This window comes from Triticum dicoccoides, chromosome 3A, assembly GCF_002162155.2.
Source record: "Triticum dicoccoides isolate Atlit2015 ecotype Zavitan chromosome 3A, WEW_v2.0, whole genome shotgun sequence".
NCBI lineage: Eukaryota > Viridiplantae > Streptophyta > Magnoliopsida > Poales > Poaceae > Triticum > Triticum dicoccoides.
In genome coordinates this window covers 101,449,075-101,470,282 of record NC_041384.1, presented here as the reverse complement: position 1 = coordinate 101,470,282, position 21,208 = coordinate 101,449,075, and positions in this window count along the sequence as shown.

Below are 21,208 nucleotides of genomic sequence, written 5' to 3'. Positions count from 1 at the left end.
GATATGCTTTTGTGTCCATGGACGCCGCCCAAACCCGACTCGATTGCTCGTGGGTAGGGCATGGATATAATCTTGTACCCGTGGATATATCCAAACCTGACCCGATAGTGTGACTTAATGGGGCAAAATTTGCTATCCCTACCCCATGGTCACATGTCCCATTGAAATTTTACACTTCGTTATCTAAAACATGTAAAAGAAATTGCACAATCTTCGTCATAACTTTTATTAGTTGACATTCAATCCCCTCTGTAACATACTCCAATGCCCCTTCCCTTATTTTTATCTCCTTGTTAAATGACTCGTCATTCACAACTATTAGAAAAATACTAAATGATCTTAACTTGTTAGTGGATGTTGATTTACCATAAGTTGATGTTTAGCATAAGTGAGGCCTAGCATGCCACAAGGTGAAGAATGGATGAGCTTATGTTAACACTGAGTTATGTGTAGTTTATATGTCTTGAGAGGACCTAATGGATATCCAGTGGGTATGGATATCCATCGGGTTTGGACATAGACATGATTTATCACCCATGGATTTTTTTGTGGATGGACAAAGATTGTCTTCATGGATATGGATATGGATTTAATATTGTTCAACCCGATCCAAACTCGACCCATTGCCATTCTTAGTGGCTACAGAGCCTTGCGGCGGCGGGACTTCTGATCTAGGTTAACCCCGAGGGTTTTCGGAATATTTGGGAATTTATAGGGTAAAGTGGGGGTGCGAGAGCCACCGAGGTGGGCACAACCCGCCTGGGCGCGCCTGGGGCCCCAGGCACGCCCTGGTGGGTTACGCCACCCTCGGGGCCTTCCTAGGTGCTTTTCTCGCCCATCCTGGGTGTTCTGGTCCATAAAAAATCTCCAAAAAGTTTTACGGTGTTTGGACTCCGTTGATATTGATTTCCTGCGATGTAAAAAACAAGCAAAAACAGCAACTAGCACTGGGTACTGTCAATAGGTTAGTGCCAAAAATGATATAAAGTTGCTATAAAATGATTGAAAAACATCCAAGAATGATAATATATCAGCTTGAATACTTCATAAATTATAGATACGTTGGAGACGTATCAGCTCTCACGACTAGTTCTTGTTTGAGAAGGTGATGACTCAACATAAAAGTAAAATAACATGAAAGTAAATAGATAGGCCCTTCGCACAGGGAAGCACGAATTTGCAGAGGTGCCAGAGCTTGAAGCTTAAATCAAAGATAAATATAATTTTGGGAGGTATACCTTTCCTGTCAATGTTACGACTGCGAGTTTTCAATATCTTCCATGCTAAACACATTAGCGGCGGTTCCCAAGCGGTAAAAGTAAAGTTTACTCCCCCTACACCAACAAGCACAAGCCATGGCTAGCCGAATCCTCGGGTGCCCGCCATACCAAGAACAGTTCGGGGGAGTTCGTTTTATTATTATTGCAATTTTTGATCATGGGACTGGGCATCCCGATTACCAGCCCCTCTCATGTAAGGACGAGTGAATAAACACTTACCAAGATAATAACCCACTCAACATGGAAGATACTAACCACCCCTGTCGCTGCATGAGCAGTACGGGCACACAAAATAGATGTTCATTTGAATTTTTAGAGTTGGCACATGCAAATTTACTTGGAACGACAGGGCAATATACCACATATGGTAGATATAGTGGACTCGTTTGGAATAACTTTGGTTTAAGGATTTTGATGCACAAGCAATATTCCCGCTTAGTACAGGAGAAGGCTAGCAAATAGGTTGAGAAGCGACCAACTAGAGAGCGAAAACGGTCATAATCATGCATTATGAATAATTAACATTAAATACTAGCATGAGTAGGATATAAACACCATGAACATAAATATCGTGGAGGCTATGTTGGTTTTGAATCAACCACATGCGTGAACATGTGCCAAGTCAAGTCACTTGAAACATTCAGAGGAGGATACCATACCATCATACTACATCACAACCATTTTAATGCATGTTGACATCTAAGATAAATCATTATCCACTCCTAGCTACTTAAGCATGGCATGAGAAACTATAATCTCTAATTATCATTGTAAACATGTTTAAACATAATATGTTGAATCATGGATACTGAGTTAAACATATTTACAAGAACAAAAACAATTTGAGTTCATACTCGCTTTTCCCTACCACAGTCACTTCATCAAATATCATCATTATTGCCTTTCACTTGCATGACCGAATGATATGAAAATAATAATAGTGCAAGAATGTCGTGAACTAAGCTGGAATCTGCAACATTTTATTCAAAGGAGAAGACAAAATAATATGGGCTCTTTGTTAGGTCAACAATAATGCATAAGGGCCATTCAACATTTTCATCGCGATCTTCTCCTTAGTATGACTCAACAAAAGAAAAGAATTTCAGAGAAACACACTGGAATATTTTTGGAGTATTTTATTTTTCTTAAAGGAAGCAAACTAAAGAAGGAAAAACAAAAACAAAAAAACTATTTAGACGGGAAAGCTCCCAACAAGCAAAAGAACAAATGGGAAATCTTTTTGGGTTTTCTTTTAATACTACAACTAATTTAAACTAGAAAGGAAAACCGTAAAGAAGCGAGAAATATTTTTGGATTTTCTCAAAGTTTTTCAAACACACAAGAAGAAAGCGAGAAAATAAAACTAACATAGATTATATAATGAAAAATTATGAACACCGACAACTCGAATAAAATGTGTGAACATGAATGTAATGTAGGTGGAAATACCTACTCCCCCAAGCTTAGGCTTTCGCCTAGCCTGGCAATCACCATCAGTAGTAGCCATCCGGTCCCATGTGAAAGTGTTGACGTGGTGGCACTTGAGCGTCCCACTCCTAGGGATCCTCCTCTGCCGTTGCAAGGGCATTCCGGTAGGCAACAATATCCTATGGTAGGACGGTGTATCCGTTCCTGGCATCAGAGTCAAACAAAGCAGGTGCAGGCAATAGGATAACATCACGAGTATTCTCACTGAATACCAAGTTATAACGAATATGGTTAGAAGAATCGGGAGCATCAATGAAGTGGTGGTCCTCCATTGCCTGGTGATTGATACGTCTCCAACGTATCTATAATTTTTGATTGTTCCATGCTATTATATTATCTATATTGGATGTTTCATATGCATTTATATGCTATTTTATATGATTTTTGGGACTAACCTATTAACCTAGAGCCCAGTGCCAGTTTCTATTTTTTCCTTGCTTTTGAGTTTCGCAGAAAAGGAATATCAAACAGAGTCCAAATGAGCTAAAAATTTACGGTGATTTTTTTATGGACCAGAAGAAGCCCCCGAAGCAAAAGAGTTGGGCCAGAAGAGCCATGAGGCCTCCGCAAGGGTGGAGGGCACTCCCTACCCCCCCTAGGGACACCCTCCAGTCTTGTGGGCTCCTGTGGACCCCCTGACTTGTTCTCAACGCTAAAAATTCCTATAAATATAGAAACCCCCAGAAATAAACCTAGATCAGGAGTTCCGCCACTGCAAGCCTCTGTAGCCACGAAAAACCAATCGGGAGCCCGTTCCGGCACCCTGCCGGAGGGGGAAACCATCACCAGTGGCCATCTTCATCATCCCGGTGCTCTCCATGACAAGGAGGGGGTAGTTCACCCTCGGGGCCGAGGGTATGTACCAGTAGCTATGTGTTTGATCTCTCTCTCTCCCGTGTTCTTGATTTGGCATGATCTTGATGTACCGCGAGCTTTGTTACTATAGTTGAATCATATGATGTTTCTCCCCCTCTATCTTCTTGTGATGAATTGAGTCTTGCTCTCTGAGGTTTCGTTATGTTGGATTGAGTATTGGATTTGAGAACACTTGATGTATGTCTTGCGATGGGATATCTGTGGTGACAACGGGATGTTCTATCGATTCACTTGATGTATGTTTTGGCACTCAACTTGCGGATTCCGGTGGTGACACTGGGCTAATCTGCCACAGCCTGATTTTTGGCCCTTTCTTTTTCTTTCGATTTTTCGAGGATTTTGCTTAAGTTTTCTTTTTCCCTGGCTATGTGGTCTGGAAACTGAAGGAGATGACCTCTTCTTTCTTTCCAGAGTGGCTTGTCATCCTCAAAACCTTTCATAGACCTTGCCATTTCCATCTTGGACCAAACCCAATATTCTTTTCCTTGGGAATATTCCTTTTTCAATTAAAGGAATAACCCAATTTGCCCTAGGTTGTGAAGCAAACTATGTTTCCATCACTCCTAAAATTCCCAAATAATTCTCATAAATTGTTTGGGTCATATCTTCCGCAAATATGGAAAAACCTTTCATTGCCATGTGATGTCTACTACACAACCTTCTTCTTGTAGACATTGTTGGGCCTCCAAGTGCAGAGGTTTGTAGGACAGTAGCAAATTTCCCTCAAGTGGATGACCTAAGGTTTATCAATCCATAGGAGGCGTAGGATGAAGATGGTCTCTCTCAAGCAACCCTGCAACCAAATAACAAAGAGTCTCTTGTGTCCCCAACACACCCAATACAATGGTAAATTGTATAGGTGCACTAGTTCGGCGAAGAGATGGTGATACAAGTGGTATATGGATAGTAGATATAGATTTTTGTAATCTGAAATTATAAAAACAGCAAGGTAACTAATGATAAAAATGAGCACAAACGGTATTGCAATGCATTGAAACAAGGCCTAGGGTTCATACTTTCACTAGTGCAAGTTCTCTCAACAATAATAACATAATTGGATCATATAACTATCCCTCAACATGAAACAAAGAGTCACTCCAAAGTCACTAATAGCGGAGAACAAACAAAGAGATTATGGTAGGGTACGAAACCACCTCAAAGTTATCCTTTCTGATCGATCTATTCAAGAGTCCGTAGTAAAATAACATGAAGCTATTCTTTCCGTTCAATCTATCATAGAGTTCGTACTAGAATAACACCTTAAGACACAAATCAACCAAAACCCTAATGCCACCTAGATACTCCAATGTCACCTCAAGTATCCGTGGGTATGATTGTACGATATGCATCACACAATCTCAGATTCATCTATTCAAACCAACACAAAGAACTTCAAAGAGTGCCCCAAAGTTTCTACCGGAGAGTCAAGACGAAAACGTGTGCCAACCCCTATGCATAGATTCCCAAGGTCACGGAACCCGCAAGTTGATCACCAAAACATACACCAAGTGGATCAATAGAATACCCCATTGTCACCATAGGTATACCACGCAAGACATACATCAAGTGTTCTCAAATCCTTAAAGACTCAATCCGATAAGATAACTTCAAAGGGAAAACTCAATCCATTACAAGAGAGTAGAGGGGGGAGAAACATCATAGGATCCAAATATAATAGCAAAGCTCACGATACATCAAGATTGTATCACCTCAAGAACACGAGAGAGAGAGAGAGAGAGATCAAACACATAGCTACTAGTACATACCCTCAGCCCCGAGGGAGAACTACTCCCTCCTCGTCATGGAGAGCGCCGGGATGATGAAGATGGCCACCGGAGAGGGATTCCCCCCTCCGGCAGGGTGCCGAAATGGGTCTAGATTGGTTTTTTGTGGCTACAGAGGCTTATGGTGGCGGAACTCCCGATCTATTGTGCTCCCCAAAGTTTTTAGGGTATATGGGTATATATAGGAGGAAGAAGTGCGTCGGTGGATCTCTGGGCTGTCCACGAGGAAGGGGCGCGCCCAGGGGGTGAGCGCGCCCCCCACCCTCGTGGGTGGCCCGGGACTCTCCTGGTCCAACTCCCATACTCCGTGGGCTTCTTCTGGTCCAAAAATAAGTTCCGTGAAGTTTCAGGTCAACTGGACTCCGTTTGATTTTCCTTTTCTCCGATACTCTAAAACAAGGAAACACATAAACTGGCACTGGGCTCTAGGTTAATAGGTTAGTCCCAAAAATAATATAAAAGTGTTTAATAAAGCCCATAAACATCCAAAACAGATAATATAATAGCATGGAATAATCAAAAATTATAGATACGTTGGAGACATATCAGCATCCCCAAGCTTAATTCCTGCTCGTCCTCGAGCAGGTAAATGATAAAAACAGAATTTTTGATGTGGAATGCTACCTAACATATTCATCATGTATTTCTCTTTATTGTAGCAAGAATATTCAGATCCATAAGATTCAAGACAAAAGTTTAATATTGACATAAAAACAATAATACTTCAAGCATACTAACTAAGCAATCATGTCTTCTCAAAATAACATGGCCAAAGAAAGTTCATCCCTACAAAATCATATAGTTTGGTCATGCTCCATTTTCATCACAAGAATGCTCTCATCATGCACAACCCCGATGGCAAGCCAAGCAATTGTTTCATAGTTTAGTAATCTCAAACTTTTTTCAATCTTTACGCAATACATGAGCGTGAGCCATGGATATAGCACTATGGGTGTAATAGAATATAATGATGGGGGTTATGTGGAGAAGACAAAAAAGGGAGAAAGTCTCACATCAATGAGGCTAATCAATGAGCTATGGAGATGCCCATCAATTGATGTTAATGCAAGGAGTAGGGATTGCCATGCAACGGATGCACTAGAGCTATAAGTATATGAAATCTCAAAAAGAAACTAAGTGGGTATGCATCCAACTTGCTTGCTCATGAAGACCTAGGGCACTTGAGGAGGCCCATTGTTGTACAAGCCAAGTTCTATAATGAAAATTTCCCACTAGTGTATGAAAGTGACAATATAAGAGACTCTCTATCATGAAGATCTTGGTGCTACTTTGAAGCACAAGTGTGGTAAAAGGATAGTAACATTGTCCCTTCTCTCTTTTTCTCTCATATTTTTTTCGGGCCTTCTCTTTTTCTCTCTCTCTCTCTCTTTTGGCCTTTTTTTGTCCGGAGTCTCATCCTGACTTGTGGGGGCATCATAGTCTCCATCATCCTTTCCTCACTGGGACAATGCTCTAATAATGATGATCATCCCACTTTTATTTACTTACAACTCAAAAATTACAACTCGATACTTAGAACAAGATATGACTCTATATGAATGCCTCCGGCGGTGTACCGGGATTGCGATGAATCAAGTGTGACATGTATGAAAAATTATGAACGGTGGCTTTGCCACAAATACGATGTCAACTATCTGATCATGCAAAGCAATATGACAATGATGATGCGTGTCATAATAAACAGAACGGTGGAAAGTTGCATGGCAATATATCTCGGAATGGCTATGGGAATGCCATAATAGGTAGGTATGGTGGCTGTTTTGAGGAAGATATAAGGAGGTTTATGTGTGATAGAGCGTATCATATCACGGGGTTTGGATGCACCGGCGAAGTTTGCACCAACTCTCAATGTGAGAAAGGGCAATGCACGGTACCGAAGAGGCTAGCAATGATGGAAGGGTAAGAGTGTGTATAATCCATGGACTCAACATTAGTCATAAAGAACTCACATACTTATTGCAAAAATCTACAAGTCATCAAAAACCAAGCATTACGCGCATGCTCCTAGGGGAATAGATTGGTAGGAAAAGACCATCGCTCGTCCCCGACCGCCACTCATAAGGAAGACAATCAAATAATACCTCATGTTTCAAATTTTTTACACAACGTTTACCATACATGCATGCTATGAGACTTGAAAACTTCAACACAAGTATTCCTCAAATTCACAACTACCCAACTAGCACAACTTTGATATCACTATCTCCATATATCAAAACAATCATCAAGTATCAAACTTCTCTTAGTATTCAATGCACTTATATGAAAGTTTTTATTATATCCCTCTTGGATGCCCATCATATTAGGACTAATTTCATAACCAAAGCAAATTACCATGCTATTCCAAAGACTCTCAAAATAATATAAGTGAAGCATGAGAGTTTATCTATTTCTACAAAATTAAACCACCACCGTGCTAAAAAGATATAAGTGAAGCACTAGAGCAAATGACAAACTACTCCGAAAGATATAAGTGAAGATCAATGAGTAGTCGAACAATTATGCAAATATATGAAGACTCTCTAACATTTAATAATTTCATATCTTGGTATTTTATTCAAACAACAAGCAAAATAAAATGACGCTCCAAGCAAAACACATATCATGTGGCGAATAAAAATATAGCTCCAAGTAAAGTTACCGATGAACGAAGACGAAAGAGGGGATGCCTTCCGGGGCATCCCCAAGCTTAGGCTCTTGGTTGTCCTTGAATATTTACTTGGGGTTCCTTGGGCATCCCCAAGCTTAGGCTCTTGCCACTCCTTATTCCATAATCCATCGAATCTTTACCCAAAACTTGAAAACTTCACAACACAAAACTTAACAGAAAACTCGTAAGCTCCGTTAGCGAAAGAAAACAAAACACCACTTCAAGGTACTGTAATGAACTCATCCTTTATTTATATTGGTATTAAACCTACTGTATTCCAACTTCTCTATGGTTTATAAACTCTTTTACTAGCCATAGATTCATTAAAATAAGCAAACAACACACAAAAACAGAATCTGTCAAAAACAGAACAGTCTGTAGTAATCTGTAGCTAACGCAAACTTCTGGAACCCCAAAAATTCTAAAATAAATAGCTGGACGTGAGGAATTTATCTATTAATCATCTGCAAAAAGAAACTTGCATAGGAAGGTAAAACAAGCATAACTTCAAAATTTTAAGCACATAGAGGGGAAACTTGATATTATTGCAATTACTACAAGCATATATTCCTCCCTCATAATAATTTTCAGTAGCATCATGAATGAATTCAACAATATAACCAGCACCTAAAGCATTCTTTTCATGATCTACAAGCATAGAAAATTTACTACTCTCTACATAAGCAAAATTCTTCTCAATCGGAATAGTGGGAGTATCATAAGAGACTCGAATACTATAAATTGTTTCCACATTAAAAGAGTAATGTTCAAAAAAAGGGTAATCATAATCATGACAAGTTTTATAAATATAATCATCACTACTTTTTATAGCATATGTATCATCACAATAATTATCATAAGTAGCAACTTTGTTCTCATCATAATCGATTGAAACCTCTTCCAAGATAGTGGAATCATCACTAAATAAAGTCATGACCTCTCCAAATCCACTTTCATAATTATCATAAGTAGAAGTCATGCTATTATCATCATAAATTTGCATATCAAAACTTGAGAGTCTAAAAATATTATCTTCATTAGACATAGCATCCCCAAGCTTGGGACAAACATTAATTTCAGCAAATATATTCTCAAAAACATCATCTTCTTCAAACATAGCATCCCTTGCTTGGGCCTTTTCATATCATAAGAATAATCACTCTCATCATTAATAGTATGGATAGCACCAATAGTATAGCAATTATCATATTCTTCCAAGCAAGTGCCAAAAAGATTTTCAAGATCATAAGAAGTATCATTATCTTCCCAATCATAATCATCACAAACAAGCAATAGGCATAACGAGATCATCATCAAGTGCGTCATCTCCCACAGTTATTTTTGATTTATTTTCATTAGGCACAACAATAATAGGAGCAACATTATTTGGGAGAGACTTTTTACCTCTCTTACCTTTTCTTTTCTTCTTCTTCAGCACATCATGTGTGGGTTCAATCCTCTTTTTCGAGCTCCTTATTAATGAGATTGGTTGAATAGAAGGCTCCTCCTCATTACCTGATTCATCATAAGAAATAATAGGAGGATATTGGGAAGTCTCTTCCCTTTCATTAGTATTCTCTTCATCCTCTATTTGTTTTCTTTTCTTTATGTAATTGGCAATATAAGGATTTTCAATTCAATTCACCGCACAATACATATAAATTTCTTCTAGGTCAATATCGAGGAATTTCTTGAGGTTATATTCTGGAATAATCTTAGTTTGACGTTTCATTTCTTCATAACCCAAAAGCAAACTAAGTTCATTATAATGTGCAAGGGAAATCAAGTCATCACAATTTTTGGACACGATGCGATCATGAAACAATTTGCATTTGATATTTAAATGCCCATGTTTATTGCAAAGTTCACAAGTATGGCTAAGAAATTTTAAATTTTCAGCACTAACACTTAGCCTTTCTTGCAACCATTTAGTTTCTAAATGCTTATGCCTCTTGCAATATCTATCTTCCCTATTTGGTGTGTACTTGGAAACACAATGCACTCCACAAAAATTGACATGTTTATAGGAGACATTTTCATCATAACTAGTGCAATCATCATTAGTACTATGGATATTCAAGGAGTTCATACTAAAAACATTGCAATCATGCTCATCATTCAAAGATTTAGTGCCAAACATTTTAATGCATTCTTCTTCTAACACTTTGGCAAAATTTTCCTTTCCATCATACTCACGAAAGATATTAAAAAGATGAAGCGTATGAGGCAAACTCAATTCCATATTTTTTTTGTAGTTTTCTTTTATAAACTAAACTAGTGCTAAAACAAGAAACACAAAGATTCAATTGCAAGATCTAAAGATATACCTTCAAGAGCTAACCTCCCCGGCAACGGCGCCAGAAAAGAGCTTGATGTCTACTACACAACCTTATTCTTGTAGATGTTGTTGGGCCTCCAAGTGCAGAGGTTTGTAGGACAGTAGCAAATTTCCCTCAAGTGGATGACCTAAGGTTTATCAATTCGTAGGAGGCGTAGGATGAAGATGGTCTCTCTCAAATAACCCTGCAACCAAATAACAAAGAGTCTCTTGTGTCCCCAACACACCCAATACAATGGTAAATTGTATAGGTGCACTAGTTTGGTGAAGAGATGGTGATACAAGTGGTATATGGATAGTAGATAGGTTTTTGTAATCTGAAATTATAAAAACAGCAAGGTAACTAATGATAAAAGTGAGCACAAACGGTATTGCAATGCGTTGAAACAAGGCCTAGGGTTCATACTTTCACTGGTGCAAGTTCTCTCAACAATAATAGCATAATTGGATCATATAACTATCCCTCAACATGCAACAAAGAGTCACTCCAAAGTCACTAATAGCGGAGAACAAACGAAGAGGTTATGGTAGGGTATGAAACCACCTCAAAGTTATCCTTTCTGATCGATCTATTCAAGAGTCCGTAGTAAAATAACATGAAGCTATTCTTTCCGTTCAATCTATCATAGAGTTCGTACTAGAATAACACCTTAAGACACAAATCAACCAAAACCCTAATGTCACCTAGATACTCCAATGTCACCTCAAGTATCCGTGGGTATGATTATACGATATGCATCACACAATCTCAGATTCATCTATTCAAACCAACACAAAGAACTTCAAAGAGTGCCCCAAAGTTTCTACCGGAGAGTCAAGACAAAAACGTGTGCCAACCCCTATGCATAGATTCCCAAGGTCACGAAACCCGCAAGTTGATCACCAAAACATACATCAAGTGGATCAATAGAATACCCCATTGTCACCACGTGTATACCACGCAAGACATACATCAAGTGTTCTCACATCCTTAAAGACTCAATCCGATAAGATAACTTCAAAGGGAAAACTCAATCCATTACAAGAGAGTATAGGGGGGAGAAACATCATAGGATCCAAATATAATAGCAAAGCTCGCGATACGCCAAGATTGTATCACCTCAAGAACACGAGAGAGAGAGAGAAAGAGATCAAACACATAGCTACTGGTACATACCCTCAACCCCGAGGGAGAACTACTCCCTCCTCGTCATGGAGAGCGCCGGGATGATGAAGATGGCCACCAGAGAGGGATTCCCCCCTCCGGCAGGGTGCCGAAACGGGTCTAGATTGGGTTTTGGTGGCTACGAAGGCTTCTAGCGGCGGAGCTCCCGATCTATTGTGCTCCCCGAAGTTTTTAGGGTATATGGGTATATATAGGAGGAAGAAGTACGTCGGTGGATCTCCGGGGTGTCCACGAGGCAGGGGGCGCGCCCAGGGGGGTGGGCGCGCCCCCACCCTCGTGGGCAGCCCAAAACTCTCCTGGTCCAACTCCGATACTCCGTGGGCTTCTTCTGGTCCAAAAATAAGTTCCGTGAAGTTTCAGGTCAATTGGACTCCGTTTGATTTTCCTTTTCTGCGATACTCTAAAATAAGGAAAAAACATAAACTGGCACTGGGCTCTAGGCAAATAGGTTAGTCCCAAAAATAATATAAAAGTGTTTAATAAAGCCCATAAACATCCAAAAGAGATAATATAATAGCATGGAACAATCAAAATTGTAGATACGTTGGAGACGTATCACCATGTTCAAAAATAATCCTCAAATAATTCCTTTCATATTCTGTCCTGAATGGTAGTTTGTGAAGAAAGTACCATTTTGGTGTATCCATTTGGTATGAAACTTTTACAGTGACTTCATATTCTTATATAACCCATCTATCCCAAATTTCATCTGAATCGAAGCTAGTATGTGAGTGCCACTTCAAAGTTTGCTATTCTGGTCATTATGACACTTTCCACTACAAGTACTAGCTAAACCCCTCTATATGAGCTGAAACCCTGCCATCTTAATGACCTTAGTGAGTGATCAACCCCAGTTAAAGCTCAGCCGTGATAGCCAAGCTTGTGAGTCACAGCAAACAACAAACACCTTGTTGTGCGACTGAAACACTGCAAGCCCCGTTCACCAATTAAGCCCATGTGCTCGTTTATTTCCCTCTTGGCTTTCTCCTTGCTGTGGCCTATCGTGAAGACATCGTCGGCTGACCCGGGTGCAACCGCTTGTGCCAGCTCACGCGGTGACCACCGCCCTAGCACGCCATGGACGCGAGCTGAGCTTCGTTTGCTCGGGCCGCTCCTCGGTTCGTCGGGCTCGCGTGCCTCGCCGTGTCCAATAGCTTCCCCGTGATCCCCCGCACCACCCTACGCAGCTGCCCCATCCGTACTTGCCCTGGTTGCGTCGCTTTCGAGCTCGCCCGTGCCACTAACCTCCCCTACTCCTCCTTGTCCTGTTGCCGGAGCTCTCCCGAGCTTTCCTGAGCTCGGCCGAGGCCTCCCGCGTCCCCGTGAAGCTCCTGGACAAGTCTCCCCTCCCTCCCCGTGCCTATGCTCGCGCCAGCAAGACGACACATGCATCACCGCGGCCACGTCCGAGCACCGCATTGCCGCGACTATTTTTAGCTCTCCCCGCAGCCTCCCGAGCATCTCACTGGCCTCCCCTAGCTCCTAGCTCCCTCCCCATCCTCTTCCCCAAGCCAGAGGATCCCTCCTCGCCTCGGTTACCCGCCATGGATGCATCGGTCCTCCTCTCAAATTCGCTCGAAGCCGAGCTCCCCCTCCCTCAAGCCACTACCTAAGACCTCCCCTGAGCCCCATGGAGCGTCCCCCACCATTCCCCTCCTTCCCGGAGTGCCCGTGGGCGCGGTTCACAAAAACAGACGACGGCCGCCGCCGCGGACGTCCGAGCCGCTGTCGCCACATCCCCCCTCGGCGCGCGTGCTGCACCCAGCTGGATGCGGAGCTCCTTCCCGGGGCCACTGGTGCTCTCACCTCGGGCAGAGATGGCCGGAGCCGCCGGGGGACGGCGCCGACGCTCACTCGGCCTCGGGCCTCTTGTGCATCCTGCGTCGGGAGGAAGAAGGAGATGGGAGGGAGAGAGAGGAGTCAACATGGGCCCCATCCGTCAGTGGCCTAGCGCCTGGCCCCGCCACTGCCACGCACTTAAGTGGAGGCGTATTCCCCAGGGTACGTTTTCCCCTCTCCAAAGCACATTCAGTCGATCTTCGGGCCAGAATATGTTTTCCCTACGAGAAAGCGTATTTTTGAGAAAGGCACATTCGGTTTAATCAGCCAGAGACCTGTTTGTGAATATTTTTGATACACATTGGTCCCTGAGCTTTAAACGTCCGTATCTTTTTGCCCATAACTCCGATTGAGGTGAATCCAAAGCCTAATTCTTTGTCTCATCGAGCCCATTCTTCCTATCATTTTCACTATGGGTTGACATACTGGAAATGACCATTTTTCCTTTGCCCATAATCAGCCCCCTCCAGGAGAGAAACTTTTCCGGTGATTCTTTCTGCGATCTTTCTGCGCTTCTCCCCGATGCATTCTTCATTCCCAGGCAAGCCACAACACCCACTTGCATGATGGCCATGCAGTAGCCATGGTTTTCAACTTGAATATTTAATAAATGTCTACTTGTTTTAATATGGTTGTCGTTGTTTCGGTGATGCTTATGGATTTGTGTTCACTTTCATGCTATGTTTTTATGCACCTGGTTATCAAGTACTAGTTGCTAGTATTTCTATGAAGGAAATATGCCCTAGAGACAATAATAAAGTTTTTATTTATATTTCCTTATATCATTATAAATGTTTATTATTCATGCTAGAATTGTATTATCCGGAAACTTAGTACATGTGTGAATACATACACAAACAGAGTGTCCCTAGTATGCCTCTACTAGACTAGCTCATTAATGAAAGATGGTTAAGTTCCCTAACCATAGACATGTATTTTCATTTGATTAACGGGATCACATCATTAGAGAATGATGTGATGGACAAAACCCATCCGTTAGCTTAGCATAACGATCGTTGAGTTTTATTGCTATTGCTTTCATCATGACTTATACATATTCCTCTAACTATGAGATTATGCAACTCCCGAATTGAAGGACATATGCCCTAGAGGCAATAATAAAGTTGTTATTTATATTTCCTTATATCATGATAAATGTTTATTATTCATGCTAGAATTGTATTAACCGGAAACTTAGTACATGTACGAATACATAGACAAACAGAGTGTCCCTAGTTTGCCTCTACTTGACTAGCTCGTTAATCAAAGATGGTTAAGTTTCCTAGCCATAGACATGTGTTGTCATTTGATGAACGGGATCACATCATTAGAGAATGATGTGATGGACAAGACCCATCTGTTAGCTTAGCATAATGATCGTTGAGTTTTATTGCTATTGGTTTCATCATGACTTATACATGTTCCTCTCACTATGAGATTATGCAACTCCCAAATTGAAGGAAATATGCCCTAGAGGCAATAATAAAGTTGTTATTAATATTTCATTATATCATGATAAATGTTTATTATTCATACTAGAATTATATTAACCGGAAACTTAGTACATGTATGAATACATAGACAAATAGAGTGTCCCTAGTTTGCCTCTACTTGACTAGCTCGTTAATCAAAGATGGTTAAGTTTCCTAGCCATAGACATGTGTTTTCATTTGATGAATGGGATCACATAATTAGAGAATGATGAGATGGACAAGACCCATCCGTTAGCTTAGAACTATGATAGTTTAGTTTATTGCTATTGCTTTCTTCATGACTTATACATGTTCCTATGACTATGAGATTATGCAACTCCCGAATACCGGAGGAACACCTTGTGTTCTATCAAACGTCACAACGTAACTGGGTGATTATAAATATGCTCTACGGGTGTCTCCGATGGTGTTTGTTGAGTTGGCATAGATCGAGACTAGGATTTGTCACTCCGTGTTTCGGAGAGGTATCCCTGGGCCTTCTCGGTAATGCTCTTCACTATAAGCCTTGCAAGAAAAGTGACTAATGAGTTAGTTGCAGGATGATGCATTACGGAACGAGTAAAGACACTTGCCGGTATTGAGATTGAACTAGATATGATGATACCGACGATCGGATCTCGGGCAAGTAACATACCGATGACAAAGGGAACAACATATGTTGTTATGCGGTTTGACCAATAAAGACCTTCGTAGAATATGTAGGAACCAATATGAGCATCCAGGTTCCGCTATTGGTTATTGACCGGAGATGTGTCTCGGTCATGTATACATAGTTCTCGAACCCGTAGGGTCCGCACGCTTAACGTTCGATGACGATTTATATTATGAGTTATGTGATTTGATGTACCGAAGGTTGTTCGGAGTCCTGGATGAGATCACGGACGTGACGAGGAGCCTCAGAATGGTCGAGACATCAAAATTCATACATTGGAAGGTTACATTCGGATACAGGAATGGTTCAGGTTGTTTCAGATGAGTTTCAGAGTACTGGGGGTTACCGGAACCCCCTCCGGGAAGTTATTGGGCCTCATGGGCCTAATGGTGGAAGAGAGGAGGCAGGCCAAGGAGTGGCACGCACCCCTCTAGCCCAAACCAAATTGGACTAGGGCTAGGGGGCGGTGTAGGATCGAAAGTATGTCTAGAGGGGGGTGATTAGACTACTTGACCAAATAAAAATCTAGCCTTTTCCCAACTTTAAGTCTTGGCAGATTTTACCAACTTAGCACTAGTCAAGTAAACAACCTACACATGCAAGTCTAAGAGTATAGCAGCGGAATGTAAAACATTGTACATGAAGGTAAATGGAGGAGTTTGGAGGGAGCAAACACAATGTAGACACGAAGATTTTTGGCGTGGTTCCGATAGGTGGTGCTATTCTACATCCACGTTGATGGAGACTTCAACCCACGAAGGGTGGCGGTTGCGCGAGTCCACGGAGGGCTCCACCCATGAAGGGTCCACGAAGAAGCAACCTTGTCTATCCCACCATGGCCATCGCCCACGAATGACTTGCCTCACTAGGGTAGATCTTCACGAAGTAGGCGATCTCATTGCCCGTACAAACTCCTTGGTTCAACTCCACAATCTTGACGGAGGCTCCCAAGTGGCACCTAACCAATCTAGGAGACACCACTCTCCAAAAGGTAATAGATGATGTGTTGATGATGAACTCCTTGCTCTTGTGCTTCAAATGATAGTCTCCCCAACACTCAACTCTCTCTCATAGGATTGGATTTGGTGGAAAGATGATTTGAGTGGAAAGCAACTTGGGGAAGGCTAGAGATCAAGATTTATATGGTTGGAATGGAATATCTTGACCTCAACACAAGTGTAGGTGGTTCTCTCTCAGAAAATGTATGATGGAAGTGTAGGCATGTTCTGATGGCTCTCTCTAGGAATGAAGAGTGGGTGGAGGGGTATATATAGCGTCCACACAAAATCTAACTGTTACACACAATTTACCAAACTCGGTGGGACCGAATCAGAAAACTCGGTCAGACCGATCCAGTTCAAAATGTGAACGTTAGGATTTTTGGTGGGATCAATACGTCAACTCGGTGGGACCGATTTCATTAGGGTTAGGGCATAACGTAATCTCGGTGAGACTGATTACACAAACTCGGTGGGACCGATTTTGGTAATAAGCAAACAGAGAGTTGGTCAGGCAAACTCGGTGGGACCGATTCGCTCATCTTGGTTGGACCGAAACGTTACGAAGGGGAAATAGAGAGTTTGCATTGCGAACTCGGTGGGACCGATTCGCTCATCTCGGTTGGACCGAAACGTTATGAAGGGGAAACAGAGAGTTTGCAATCCCATCTCGGTGAGACCGAGATCCCTATCAGTGGGACCGAAGTGAGTAGGGTTTTGTGGCAGTGGCTATGTCAACTGAACTCGGTAGCGCCGGATGGAAAGTTTCGGTGGGGCCGAGTTTGACTTTTGGTTTGGGACATATGTGGATATGAGAAAGTGGTTGAGGATTTTGGAGCATATCACTAAGAATTTTGAGCAAGTAACCCATTAACCAACACCTCATCCCCTTTTAATAGTATTGGCTTTTCCTATGGACTCAATGTCATCTTGGATCACTAAAAGGTAAAATGTAGAGTCTTGAGCTTTAGAGCTTGAGCCAATCTTTTGTCTTTAGCATTTTGAGGGGTCCACATTTCTAATCCATGCCATGCCAATCATTGAGCTTTCCTGAAATATTTATCTTGAAATAGTATTAGCTCAATGAGCTATATGTTGTTAGGAATTGCCAAAACCACCCAGGGATAGTTGCACATTCAGGCGGTCCCCCTTTCCTTCTCTTCTCCTATTCCTTCCCCCTTCTCCTTGTGGAAGTAGGATAGGGGGGAATCCTACTTGGAGTAGGACTCCCCCCCTTGGGAGCGCCACCCTTGGCCGGCCTCCTCCTCCCTTCCCCTTTATATACGTGGGAGGGGGGCACCCCATCGACACACAAGTTGATGTTTTAGCCATGTGCGGTGCCCCCCTCCACAGTTACACACCTCGGTCATATCGTTGTAGTGCTTAGGCGAAGCCCTGCGTCGGTAACTCCATCATCACTGTCACCACGCCGTCATGCTGACGGAACTCTCCCTCGGCCTCAATTGGATCAAGAGTTCGAGGGATGTCACTGAGATGAACGTGTGCAGATCGTGAAGGTGCCGTACGTTCGGTACTTGGATCGGTTGGATCACGGAGATGTTCGACTACATCAACCGCGTTACTAAACGCTTCCGCTTTCGGTCTACCAGGGTACGTAGACACACTCTCCCCTCTCATTGCTATGCATCTCCTAGATAGATCTTGCGTGATCGTAGGTAGATTTTTTGAAATACTGTGTTCCCCAATAGTGGCATCCGAGCCAGGTCTATGAGTAGATGTTATTTGCATGAGTAGAACACAAAGAGTTGTGGGCAATAATAGTCAGACTGCTTACCAGCATGTCATACTTTGATTCGGCGGTATTGTTGGATGAAGCGGCCCAAACCGAAATCACATGACCGCGTTCATGAGACTGGTTCTACCGCCGTGCTTCGCACACCGGTGGCTAGTGGGTGTCTATTTCTCCAGCTTTAGTTGAATTGAGTTTGACTACGCCTGGTCCTTGTTGAAGGTTAAAACATCACACTTGACGACAAATCGTTGTGGTTTTGATGCATAGGTAAGAACGGTTCTATGACGCCCCCGATTTGACCGTACACTAATCATACACGCAAATGTGTACGACCAAGATCAGGGACTCACGGGAAGATATCACAACACAACTCTACAAATAAAATAAGTCATACAAGCATCATATTACAAGCCAGGGGCCTCGAGGGCTCGAATACAAGAGCTCGATCATAGACGAGTCAGCAGAAGCAACAATATCTGAGTATAGACATAAGTTAAACAAGTTTGCCTTAAGAAGGCTAGCACAAACTGGGATACAGATCGAAAGAGGCATAGGCCTCCTGCCTGGGATCCTCCTAAACTACTCCTGGTCGTCGTCAGTGGGCTACACGTAGTAGTAGGCACCTCCCAGTAGTAGTAGTCATCGTCGACGGTGGCGTCTGGCTCCTGGCTCCAACGTCTAGTCGCAGCAATCGAGTATAGAAAGGGGGAAAAGAGGGAGCAAAGCAACCGTGAGTACTCATCCAAAGTACTCGCAAGCAAGGAGCTACACTACATATGTATGCATTGGTATCAAATGGAATAAGGGTATCATATGTGGACTGAACTGCAGAATGCCGGAATAAGAGGGGGATAGCTAGTCCTTTCGAAGACTACGCTTCTGGTAACCTCCATCTTGCAGCAGGAGAAGAGAGTAGACGGTAAGTTCACCAAGTAGAATCGTGTAGTATAATCCTAACCGATGATCCTCCCCTCGTCGCCCTGTGAGAGAGCAATCACCGGTTGTATCTGGCACTTGGAAGGGTGTCTTTTATTAAGTATCCGGTTCTAGTTGTCATAAGGTCAAGGTACAACTCCAAGTCGTCTTGTTATTCACGGCTATTCGAATAGATTAACTTCCCTGCAGGGGTGCACCACATAACCCAACATGCTCGATCCCATTTGGCCGGACACACTTTCCTGGGTCATGCCCGGCCTCGGAAGATCAACACGTCGCAACCCTACCTAGGCACAACAGAGAGGTCAGCATGCCGGTCTAAATCCTATGGCGCAGGGGTCTGGGCCCATCGCCCATTGCACACCTGCACGTTGCAAGGCGGCCGGAAGCAGACCTAGCCTAGCAGGCGTTCCAGTCCAATCCGACGCGCGTCGCTCAGTCGCTGACGTCACGAAGGCTTCGGCTGATACCACGACGTCGAGTGCCCATAACTGTCCCTGTGTAGATGGTTAGTGCGTATAGGCCAGTGGCCAGACTCGGATCAAATATCAAGATCTCGTTAAACGTGTTATCTTGAAATAACCGCGAACACCGACCAGGGCCAGGCCCACCTCTCTCCTAGGTGGTCTCAACCTGCCCTGTCGCTTCGCCACAAAGATCCACACAGAGGCTATCGGGAAAGTATGTCCTTCCATCCCCAAATTCGTGAATCAACCGCAGGTACTCCTCGAGCCAACCCAAGTTTAGTCATCACATGTATCATGTATAAAGTATATAGTATATACCCGTGATCACCTCCCGAGTGAACACGGCCCGATAGTATAGCATGGCAGACGGACAAGAATGTATGGCCACTGATGATAAACTAGCATCCTATACTAAGCATTAGGATTGCAAGTAAGGTAACAACAGTAGTATCAAGGACATGCTATGCATCAGGATAGGATTAACGGAAAGCAGTAACATGCTACACTACAATAATGCAAGGAGTATAGAGGAGAGTAGGCGATATCTGGTGATCAAGGGGGGGCTTGCCTGGTTGCTCTGGCAAGAGAGAGGGGTCGTCAACACCGTAGTCATACTGGGTAGCAACGGCGTCGGTCTTGGTGTCTAGCGAGAGAAGAGGGGGAAGAAACAATAAATATAATGCAAACAAATGCATGATGATGTATGACATGACAAAGCATGATGCTAGGTGTGCCCTAACGCGGTACGAGGTGGTACCGGTGAAGGGGGAAAACATCCGGGAAAATGTCCCCGGTGTTTCGCGTTTTGAGACATACGGACCGGAGGGGGAAAGTTACGTGTTCGCTATGTTAGGGATGCGTGGTGGACGAACGAGCGGCATATCCGGGTTCGTATCATCGTTCTGAGCAACTTTCATGTTGAAAATAATTTAATCTGAGTTGCGGATTAAAAGATATGATTTTCTAAAGATTTTATTAATCTCTGGAATTTAATTAATTATTTAATTTAATTCGAAATTTGGATTTATGACATCAGCATGATGTCATGCTGATGTCAGCAGTCAACAGGGTTGACTGGTCAAACTGACCAGTGGGTCCCACTGGTCGGTGACACATTTTAATTAGACATATCATTTAACCTAATTAGTATTAATTAGGAGGGTGGGCCCCACTGTCATTGACTATTAGGTTGATTAGGGTTTAGGTTAAACGAATTACTATTTAATTAAACTAACGTGTTAATTAGATTAATTAAATAGGATTAATCAACTTAATTAATTAATTAATTTTTATATTTTTATATTTTATTTTTTTAATCATTCTGGGGCTGGGCCCCGGCTGTCATAGGCCTGGGGCCAACCGGGTGAACGGGTGCGGGCGAATCGCAACCCGCCAGTAGCGAGGCGCGGCCGGCGGAGCCAGCCGACACGGGCGACGACGGCGAGCGTCGGTGGTTGGGGCGGACCCG